Here is an 11753-nt window from a genome sequence, read left to right on the forward strand (position 1 = left end):
AAGGATAAGCCACGATGCTCTCATCTTGTCTGACAATGAGCTCTACTCTTGGGAAGAGTGTGAAGTGGGTCATTCATGTGCGGAATGAGCTCTGAACTCTTCTCCAGCTCCCTTCCCTGGTAGGAAGGAAACAATATTCTTTTTTTAATTTGTGTGTGTGTTTCTTGATTTCTTTCTTTCTTTCTTTCTTTTGGTTTTGTTTTTTTGAGTCCTTGATCTCACTATTTCAACCATGCTGGTCTTCGCCTACTTAGGACGCCTAGTGCTGGGGCTAAAGGCATGGGCCACCATGTCCAGCTTTGTACTGTTTTGAGACAGGATCTTACTTGGCAGGCTGAGTGGGCCTGGAACCATCAGCAATCCTCTAGCCTTGGTCTTGCAAATGCTGAGATTACAGGTGTAGAACCACTTACTTGAGGAAAAGAAAAAGAGCTCCACTGAGGGCTGGAGAGATGGCTCAGTGGTTATGAGCACCGACTGCTCTTCCAGAGGTCCTGAGTTCAATTCCCAGTAACCACAAGGTGGCTCACAACCATCTGTAATGGGATCTGATTGTTGTATGCTGGCCCTTGGCCTACTTGAACTGGATACACCTGGGAGGCAGGCTGGGGCTGAAAAAGACTTAGATGGCAAGAGAGATAATGAAGCCAAGGCGATTTCCTGTTCAAGGCTCAATGTTTATTAGCAGTCTGTGCTTATAAAGTGGGAAGGTCCATCCCCTGCCATGCCAGGCTTCTTGATGTTTTGTCGCCAAGTTGTTAGCACTCAGTCTGCCAGAGCCCTTACCAGTAAGTCACCAATTTCACAGGTAGTCAGCTATCTCAGGAACATCTTGGGAAGACAGGTTCAGCCTCTGGTAGGTAGTAGAATCTCAGGGCAGTTGTCACTTCAAAAGAAGCCAGCCAAGTCACAGGTGGCCCCGCCTCAGTGACAAGGTTTGTACCAGCCCACTTCAGGTTGAGGGAGGCTACATCTGATGCTCTCTTCTGGTGTGTCTGAAGACAATGACAGTGTACTCATATACATAAAATAAATAAGCCGGGCAGTGATGGCGCACGCCTTTAATCACAGCACTTGGGAGGCAGAGGCAGGCAGATTTCTGAGTTCGAGGCCAGCCTGCCTGATCTACAGAGTGAGTTCCAGGACAGCCAGGACTACACTGAGAAACCCTGTCACGAAAAACCAAAAAAAGAGAAAGAAAAAAGAAAAAAAATAGCCCCATCAAAAGGATTAGAGGGATGGTCCAGCAGTTATAAGCACTGGCTGTTCTTCCAGAGGGCTGCGTTCAATTCCCAGCAACCATGTGGTAGTTCACAACTGTCTTAAGTTTTAGGGGATTCAATACTCTTTTCTGGCCTCCATGGGCACCAAGCAACTCATAGACATGCATGCAAGCAAAACACCCACACACATAAAAGCAATAATAAAAATGTTTAAAATAAGACCTTTTAGCAGCTGGGCAGTGGTGGCACATGCCTTTAATCCCAGCACTTGGGAGGCAGAGACAGGCAAATTTCTGAGTTCGAGGACAGCCTGATCTACAGAGTAAGTTCCAGGACAGTCAAGGCTCTACAGAGAAACCCTGTCTCGGAAAAAAAAAAACAAAAACAAAAACAAAACAAAACAAAACAAAAAAACCTTTTAGCTAGATGAGGTGGCACACACCTTCAATCCCAGCACTCAGGAGGCAGGAGCAAGCTAATCCCCTGATGAGGTGAGGCCAGCCTGATCTACAGAGTGAGTTCCAGGACAGCTAGGCCTATGTAGAGAGACTTTGTCTCAAAAAAAAAAAAATATATATATATATACATACATATACACATACACACATATACAAAACGTTAAAAGATGACTCCATCTCAAAATCAGAACCATGTATATGTAATGTAGATAAACATGTATGTGATGTATATATACACATTGACACATGCATGCCGGAATGCACACACACACTCAAGGACACATACAGTAGGAGTTCAAGGCCAACCTGATCTACAGAGTGAGTTCCAGGGCAGCCAGGGCTACACAGAGAAACCCTGTCCCAAAAAACCTAAACAAACAAACAAACAAAAACTAAATAAAAATTTAATAAGATTTTTGCTATTTCAAGTTGTCTCTTCTCAAATACAAATTCGTGAAACATTTTAAAGACCTCAGCTGAACTTGTTAACGCAAGGAAAGCTATAGGTCACTGGTTACTCTAGGACACACAACTGTGGACCCTCCGTGCAGTCAGTTGAGACTGGGCGTAGCAACCTGTGCAGGATGCCATTTAGGGACCGATGTTGGCAATGACAGGTATTCAGGGAAGCTTCTCCCTTCATTTTATTTTATTTTACTTTATATTATTGAGACGGGGGTTCCCTTATGTAACCCTATCCTTAAACTTGCTAGACAGAACATGCTGGCCTGCAGGTCTCTATCCTTCTGCTCAGCTTCTACTGAGCGTCAGTGTCTCAGTTTAAGTATGACTTTGTAGGTAGGTCATTAGGCAGGCCTTGAATTTGCTGCTATCTTCTTGCTTCTGCACAGAGTGCTGGGGTCACAGGGATGCACTGTATACCCAGACCTTCATGGTTGAATCCTCTAATAGTTAAATCTTCACCTTGTGGCCAGGCGGTGGTAGCAGTACTGCAGACAAACAAAAAAAAAAAAACAACAACAAAAATGAACGAACAAAATCACTTTGTTACCAACTTAGAACCAAATATTACCTTTACAGCTGTGTCTTCTCCTGGGAATATTTATATATGAGGGAACCGAAGCACTGAGGAGTTGGGTAGCTTGCCCAAAGTCTCACTCACAGATCTCTAGGACATCCTACCAATATCTAGACACTGATGGATAACTGAAGTGAGCTTGATTTAAAAAAAAAAAAAAAAAAGTTACAGGATTTGTCCCAGTACCTCGGGGCCATTTTTCAAGGAAGAAAGACTAGATTGCTACTGGGCCAGAGGGGACAGCATAGAGGAGCAGAGAGCCAATGGAAATGGAACACGTCTGCAGGAACTCACAGGAAGATACTCAATGGAGATAAATAAGCCCAGCCTTCCTGGCCTTCTCATTCCTCCCCATCACCTGGCCTTGCCTCCACTCCCAAGGCTGCTGTCCCAGGCTTGTCCCCACCTCCACCTGCCGAATTTCAACTTCTGCTCTTTACCACCCTAATTTGGCCTTAGAGTGTGTAACACAGTAAACTTCTGGGAAAGTAAGATACAGTAAAACTTCAGAAACATGCAGGGTAGGGAGCCAAGCCTTCCTGGACCAACACAGACTGTGACAACCTGTAATTGCAGACAGACTGTGACAACCTGTAATTGCAGCACTGGGGAAACTGAGGCAAAAGTATTGCTGGGTTACAGACTCGGGATTAGTTACAGACCAGCAGCTCCCTAGCTAGAGGACAGAGTTTGCTAGAAGATAGAGATTGATAGACAATAGAAAGAGATAGATAGGGCTGGAGAGATGGCTCAGTGGTTAAGAGCACTGACTACTCTTCCAAAGGTCCTGAGTTCAAATTCCAGCAACCATATGGTGGCTCACAACCATCTGTAATGAGATCTGATGCCCTCTTCTGGGGGTGTCTGAAGACAGCTACAGTGTACTTACATAAAATAAATAAATAAATCTTAAAAAAAAAAAAGAAAGAAAGAAAGAGATAGATAATAAGTAGATGATATAGGTTGATAGATAGATTCGATATAGAGATTGATAGATATTTAAACAACAGCTTAGACCCTGCCTTCAAGAAACCTAAATCAAAGCCTGGTGTGGTGGCACACGCCTTTAATCCCAGCACTTGGGAGGATTTCTGAGTTCGAGGCCAGCCTGGTCTACAGAGTGAGTTCCAGGACAGCCAGGGCTACACAGAGAAACCCTGTCTTTAAAAAAAACAAAAACAAAAAAAAACAAACAAAAAAAAAAAAAACAAAAAAAAGGAGGGAGAAGGAGGGAGGGAGAGAGGGGGAGAAAGAGAGAGAGAGAAGGAGGGAGGGAGGGATATCCAAATCTACAGTAGGCAAGCCTGACCCTCTGTGGCTGTTCAAGTCCCACCTCAAACCTTGGTGGAGGAAACAGGAAACCTTTTCTTCAAGAGACAATTCAAGGGAATTCAAACTAAAAACAGCACTGGAGGAGGTAGGGCTGGAGAGATGGCTCAGCAGTTAAGAGCATATATACTGCTGTTCAATTCCCAGGACCCATGTAACTCCAACTACAGGGGGTCCCACATCTCTGGCCTCTGGAGGAACCCACACATTCAAATGCACAGTACAAAGACATACATATACATGGTTAAAAATAATGAAAATAAGGATTTGAAATGGAGCTGGGTAGAGAACTTTCCTACCATGCATAAGGCCTTGGGTTTGAATCTCCAATAAAAAGGAAAGGAAAAATTAACTCTAGCCTGCTATCGTGCTAAAGGCCTAAGGCAGAAAGCTGTTTGAGCTCAGGAGTTCAAAACAGGAGGGAGAGAGATTAAGAATCAAAATGGGGGCTAAGCAGTGGTGGTGCACTCCTTTATTCCCAACACTAGGGAGGCAGAGGCAGGAGCATCTCTGTCAGTTCCAGGCCAGCTTAGTCAACAGAGCTGTTACACAGAGAAACTCTGTCTCAAAACAAACAAGCAAGCAAAACAGATCTCTTTGGCTATATCTTGACCCAGAGCCCCTCTGCTTCTGCTTCGTGAGATTACTTAAGTGGCAATGAGACTCTGGGAAGCAGGTTAAACCAGTTTCTACAGGCCTGGACCTGCCCTGCCAGAGAAGAGCCCTACTGAATGCTCCTTTCAACTTTAGTCCCAGCCAGCTACAGAGGTCCAGGAGACACAAAAAGGAACACACACACTAGCACAAATCTCAAAAAACAAATGGAGCCCAATTGGATCTTTTAGTGCTGTAGTCCCCGGGGGCAAAACTGTGGTTGCCTTTTTGCCCTGTTCTGCGGAGCTCACAGTGGTAGCTGAGTCCTCTATTCCTCCATTCCTAGGGCCTCATTCCTATGGGACAGCTTCGTTCCTCAGAGTTACTGAGACAATGGGTTTTCAGTTTCTTCCTCCAGGTTGCTCTGAGTTCCCTGAGTCCTATAGAAAAGCCACTTACGTCCCTTTCGTGGCTGGCCTCTCTCTCGCCTTACTGTGGTTATACAGTGTAGACTCCAACCGGAAGGAATTATGAGGCTCCAGGTCAGCATTTGGCTAATGGCCTGGTGGGAGCCTCGAGGGCCTGAAGCTGTGTGTTGAAGTTATCTCTAATCAGTGCCTCTCTTCCTCGTTGCTCGTGGTTATTCTGGCTGAGTTCAGATGAAAGAGATCGACCATCTCCCCAGGACTGTAAATCCAGTATAAAATCGCAGTAAATGACTCTGGTCCTTCAAAGCCTGAAGAACGCCTTACTCCTTTACTTGATCAAAGAAGGTCAAATTCGTCCAGAGAGAGTTAGTTAATGAACTGCTTATTTAGAATTGACCAGCTGCCTAGAGCCAGGCATGGTTGACCTGGGAGACTGAGACAGGAGATTGACAACTTCAAAGCCCATTTATAGTGCAAACTTATTTTAAAAAGCTGAATTAAAGCCAGGCAGAGTGTGCATATACCTTTAATCCTAGCACTTGGGGAAGCAGAGGAAGGAGGATCTCTGAGAATTAGAGGCCAGGCTGGTCTACACAGTGAGTCAGGCCAGACAGGATTACACAGTGAGACCCCCACCCCCAAAGAGAGGGGGAGGGGCTCAGAAGGCGTCCACTGCTGAGCCTGACCACCCGAGTTAGTTCCCTGGGACCTACACAATGGAAGGAAAAAACTGACTCCCACCGCTTGCCCTGTGACCTAAACACGTGCAGAGACACCCTTCCCCCCACCCCCAATAAATAAGTACAGTTAATTAAGTAAATTGAAAACTTATCATCCTTTACAAACAAACAAAACTACCAAGAACCCAAATCAAACAAACAGAATACAGGAACATCACCCAAACTCCAACGACTAGGAGATGCCACTAATGTAACTTCTGTAAAATTTCATTCACGGAAGTGGGTAACAGCCCATTTCTTACATAGAAATATACATATGGCTTTATTTTCTTATTGTCATTATTATTTTACAGTGCTGGGCATTAGGGAAGTACTCTAGCTCTGAGCTACATCCCTAGTACCCACCTGGCATGTTGTGGTGTGTGTGTGTGTGTGTGTGTGTGTGATATGTGTAGGCTCATGCATGACGTGGTCCACATGCAGAGAGCACAAGACGACTCTGTGGTTGTCTCCTTCCACCTTTACATGAGCTCTGGGTGTTTTTTATGCTGGCCTGTTTTGTTGTTGTTGTTTTAAGACAGATAGCACAGATTGGTTTCAAAGTCTTGGTTATCCTTCTGTGATAGTTTGTATATGCTTGGCCCAAGGAGTGGCCCTGTTGGAGTAGGTGTGGCCTTGTTGGAGTAGGTGTATCACTGTGGGTGTGGGCTTTTAGACCCTCATCCTAGCTGCCTGGAAGCCAGTATTGTGCTAGCAGCCTTCAGATGAAGATGTAGAACCCTCAGCTTTGCCTGTGCCATGCCTGCCTGGATGCTGCCAATGTACCCATTTTGATGATAAAGGACTGAACCTCTGAACCTGTAAGCCAGTCCCAGTTAAATGGTGTCCTTATAAGAGTTGCCTTGGTCATGGTGTCTGTTCACAGCAGTAAAATCCTAAGACACCTTCCATTTCAGGCTCCTACGTTCTGGGATTATAAGCATATCTCATCTTACCAGGCTTCCCAGACAGCTTTAAATACCCATTTTTGTGAAGTTGTGTGCATATACATGCTTTTATACACCAATCTATACAGAAATCATAGGGAAGGTTAGTTTAGGGGTTACAGCTCTGAGAACTTCAGTAATAACTGAAGTACTATAGCTCTGCTTGCCTCGTCCCTCCTCAGTCCTAACAATGGGGTTTGGAAGGTTGGGGAGGTGGTTCAGGTGCACCTTGAAACAAAGTTTTATAATGGATCTGTGGGGGCACGATTTCTTTAGCATTCTTCCTAAGTGTTGAGTCAAGAGTGATGCGTTTAGAATTTGGCTAAGTTCTGGCTCCCCCTACTGGGAATGTGATGGATTCTCTGGTCACACAAGGCTAAACAGACTATCTAGCTTCTCAAAGAGACCCTTGAAGTACAGTAAACTCCCCTTTCTTTTTCCTTTCCTTCTCCTTCCTCCACATTCTGTGATATAGAATTAGGGTCTTGCTAATGATTAGTTTGAACTTGGCTATTTTGTCTATGTTGACCTAACAAATGGCAATCTTCCTGTCTCTTCCAAATAATTAATAATACTGGGATTACTGGCATTTGCCAGTGCACCCAACTGAAGGTTGGCAAATGTGTCTGTGTTGCCCAGATACCAACTATGGACAAATCTAGAGATGATATTTTAGGTTTCTGCTATGTGTATAAATATGTATGACTGTATTTTTTTGTGTTTGTTTGTTTGTTTGTTTTTGAGACAGGCCTTGGGTTCTCTTTGTAGACCAGGCTGGCTTGGAATTCAAAGAAATCTTCCTGCCTCTTCCTCCCAAGTTCTGATGATTAATGGCATGTGCTATCATGCCTGGCTGAGAGAAGAGGGAATAGGAGAAAGACAGAGACAGAGACAGAAAGAGGGAGCCAAAGATGACATTGAACTTTTTTTTTTTTTTTTTTAATTCCCACATAGGATCTCTCTGTGTAGCCCTGGCTGTCCTGGAACTCACTTTGTAGACCAGGCTGGTTATCCTTCTGTGATAGTTTGTATATGCTTGGCCCAAGGAGTGGCCCTGTTGGAGTAGGTGTGGCCTTGTTGGAGTAGGTGTATCACTGTGGGTGTCTTAAAAGATTAAAAGATTAAAAAACTTAAAAGATTCCGCAGCCCCTGCCTCCAGAGTTGACCTTGAACCTCTGATTCTCCTGCCTATGTGCACTAGGCTACAAACTGGTGTCAGCCACTTACCTGGTATGAGGTACTAAGAATTGAACTCAACTCAGTCCTCCTTCCTCAGTCTCTCTAATGCTAGAATTACCATAGTCCTGGCTTATTTGTGGGGAGGGGTTCTTTGTTTTCTGTTGTTTGTGCTGGGGATTAAATTCAGGACCTTGTACATGCCAGACAAAAGTGTTTTACAATTGGGCTATATCTCTAGCCCTTGTTTTGTTTTTTGTTTTTTTTTTTGTTTTTTTTGTTTGTATGATTCTGAGACAAAGTATTGCTATATGGCTTAGCACTCACCATGTAGATCAAGCTAGTTTCAAAACTTCTGGGAGCCTGTCTCCTCAGTGCTGGGATTGCAGGTATATGCCACCATACAAAGCTACTTTTTTTTTTTTTTTGAGGTTATTTCCTGTTGCCCAATGAACTGTGTAGCTACCCAAAGGTAAATACTCGTCCTGCCTCAGCCTCCCAATGTTGGGATTACAGGTGTGCACCACCATATCTAGTTGCTGGTCTGTTTTGTGATGACACTGACCCACAAGTACTGTGGTCATTTCCTTATTTACAGACATGGACTGTGTAGTGTTGTTGTCTGGCTAATACTAGACACCTGTCCTTAGATCCATCTGCACCAGCACGCCTGCCTAGAGTACCTGCTAATCCCCAGAAATCAAAGGAAAATTCTCTATATTTTGCTTTTTCTACTCACTCACTAATTCACTCACTCACACACACACTCATATACACATACATACACACAATACTTACATACTCACACACACACTAATACACACATTCAAACACACTCACACATGCTTACACACACACACACACACACACACACACACACATTCACACAACAGTATCCCTCCGTCCCCCGCCACACACACCCCATCAGTGCAGGGCCTCATTTTGAGTCCACAGCCCTAAGCAGCTGTACAGCTAGAACCAGCCCCTTCTCTCTCATTCATACTCAGTGTTGGCAGATGGCACCTAGGAGCAGGGGTCCTTTCTCAGGGATCTGTGTTAGTACCTTAAAATACACTCTAGCTGGGTGCTGGTGTTGGTGCACACCCTTAGTCACAGCACTTGGGAGGCAGAGGCAGGTGGATCTCTGAGTTTGAGGCTAACTTGAAGACCAAATTCCAGGACAGCCAGGGCTACACAGAGAAACTCTGTCCTGAAAAACCAACCCCCCCCCAAAACAAACAAACAAACATGCACTCTACATGATGATCACTTTTACTGTAGCAGACTAGAGGGCAGAAAAATTATGAGGATGTTACTCAGGGAACACACTGAGGACCCAAACCTGCACCATACCTCACACCAAGGCGATCAGCTTTGCTATTGGCAAATGTCCGAACCTCAAAATACTGGAGATAAATCATTTATGTGTGACGCCTTTTGTTTTGTTGTACTAGATGGGGTCTTGCTCTGTAGCCCGGGCTAGCCTCCAATGCAGTCTACTTCTGACTCCTGAGTGCTGAGATTAAAGGAGTGTGCTCTTGTGTCCAGTCTTCTTGGTATCTTTGTGTGGGGGTGTAGACAAGCTCTCATGTAGCTAGGCTGACTTTCAACTATGCAGCTGAGACTTCCATTGAACGCCTGATCCTTCTGCTCCCATCTCTCAAGCAAGCACTACTGGCAACACCATGACTTGTTTATTCATTTATTAATTTCATTTTTTCCCTCCAGGTTTTCGTGTGTGTGTGTGTGTGTGTGTGTGTGTGTGTGTGTGTGTGTGTGTGTAATTTGCCTATAGGTAGCTGGTCCCATTGTTTTAGGGCCTGTGGCAAAACTGAACTTCATAGCTGGGACTGTGTGTTGAAGAAACCCAGCTGGGGAGAGGAGATTTGAGAGTACAAGAAAGAAAAAGGAGAGGGTCCTCTATCTTCAAGTACAGAGCCCAGTGCTCTAATTTCCCTCCATTTTCTGTCACCTCCTAGAAGACTCAACCGAGTACTATCAGCAGGGGACCAAGTCTCTACCAAGTGAACCTGGGGGGCCACTTAGGATCTAAATCTTAGCACTAGATTCACTATTCCCAGTCCTCTGACTGGGGAGTTGTGAGGGAGGTCACAGAAGGCAGTAGTTGAGTTTTCTTCCTGACTGCAGCATAGGATGTTAATTACAGATCTATACACAGTTAATGATTGGTACAGAAAACACATGCTGAGCTCAGGTGATGAGTATTAGACTCTGAAATCCTTAACTCTGTCAGGTGTGGTAGTTCATGCCTGAGAGCCAGCTCTGAGGGGGCTGAGGTAGATTAGTTCAAGGCCAGCCTGTGCTCTGACCACGATGGATATGGCCTACCCCCCAACCCCCAAATCATAGAGGAACAGGAACATTAGTGAACATTGAAGAGCTAGTAATTCTCTTCAGCCAAGAACCCAGGGGATGACAGGAGGAGCCAGCAGCTCCTGAGGAATGAAGCAGGCAGCGCGTGGCTCGGAAATGAACAGGAGATTCTTTCATGGCCTGGCAGGAGGGGCTGCTGGCAGGGCCAGGGCGCCATAAAACCCACAAAGCCCCTCTGTGGTATGTAGCTTGCTACTAAATCTGACTGGAAAAGGAGAAGAGGGCCAAGATTCCATGGAGGCCAGAGGTCCAGGGCAAGTCCACGGCACATCTGCTAAATCAGCTTTCTGAACATGTTCCATAGTGTCCTACAGTGACATAGCCGCCTTGTTTGGGGTAATCGCAGCACTTAGGAGGCCATGGTGAGGAAAATAAGGCCTTCAAAGTCATCCTTGCCTAGACAGTGAGCACAATGCCAAGTTCACCTCACAAGTCATTTAAAAAATTTTTTTAGCATTTTACCATTTTTATGTGTATAAGTGTTTTGCCTGCATGTATGTTTCTGCATCACATGTATGCAACACACAGCCAAGTACAGATTCCCCTGGGACTGGAGATAACAGTTGTGTCTCGTGGGTTCTTGGACTTAAACCCTAGTTCTTTGGAAGTGCAGCCAGGTGCTCTTAAGTGCTGAAGCCATCTCTCTGGGCCATCAGTGGTCATTTTAAAAAGGTGATTTCATGAGTGTTTTACCTGCATACATGTGTATGTAACATGTATGAATGCCCGCTGGCCTTGGAGTTCAGAAGAAGGTGTTGGATCCCCTGGAGTTATAGATGGTTGTGAACTACCATGTAAGTGCTGGGAACCAAATTCAAGTCCTCCAAAAGAGCAACAAATGCTCTTAACTGCACAGCCGTCTCTCTCCAACTCCTGATATCTGTTTATTTCCCCCACACAATGGAATATTATGTTCAGATCTTGTACTCCAACTTGTGTTAAGGCTAGTTCCAGGTCCTGTCCAAATGTCACTCTTTGTAAGACATATTCTCAAATTGATTTAACTAATTTACCCACCCTCTTCTGTTTTGCAATCTGATTATCAAGGTCCCAGTGTGAGTTTGGTCTGAGCAAATGCAAAGATCAGCACAGCCTGCTTGCCCTGGAAAGCCTTGGTCGTGTGACTTAGCAGTCTTCTCCCAAGCCCCCAGCATTGGGAAGACCATTCAGTGTGGTCTTAATTGCAAGAAAGGCCACTATGCAGCCACTTCTAGTCACTCTCAGGACACCCTCAGTGAAGCAGACGGGGCCCCAGAACCACTTGTTTCTTTCAGGTACTACACTACTTGCTCTAGGCACGGGGGCCCTCAGTTGCACCCCAGAGCCTAGAGCCGGGAAGCAGGAGCAAGCCTTTCTAGGTAACTCTGAAAAATCTTAGCATGCCCTCACCAATCCTTCGGGTCTGCTCCCTGCAGCATCTTTGCCATATATAGTCACTCAAACAGC

At 45.0% G+C, this 11753-nt stretch overlaps 1 long non-coding RNA gene across 1 annotated transcript; it reads right to left on the reverse strand.

Annotated features, from left to right (window-relative positions):
• Positions 1-2078: 2078 nt before the first annotated feature.
• Positions 2079-5595, reverse strand: Gm42273. The gene is made up of 2 exons (XR_881194.1): positions 5103-5595; positions 2079-2631 (listed from the first exon to the last, which is right to left on the reverse strand). It is a non-coding gene; the product is annotated as a predicted gene, 42273 (long non-coding RNA).
• Between the last annotated feature and the right edge of the window lie 6158 nt (positions 5596-11753).

This window comes from Mus musculus, chromosome 4, assembly GCF_000001635.26.
Source record: "Mus musculus strain C57BL/6J chromosome 4, GRCm38.p6 C57BL/6J".
Classification (NCBI taxonomy): domain Eukaryota; kingdom Metazoa; phylum Chordata; class Mammalia; order Rodentia; family Muridae; genus Mus; species Mus musculus.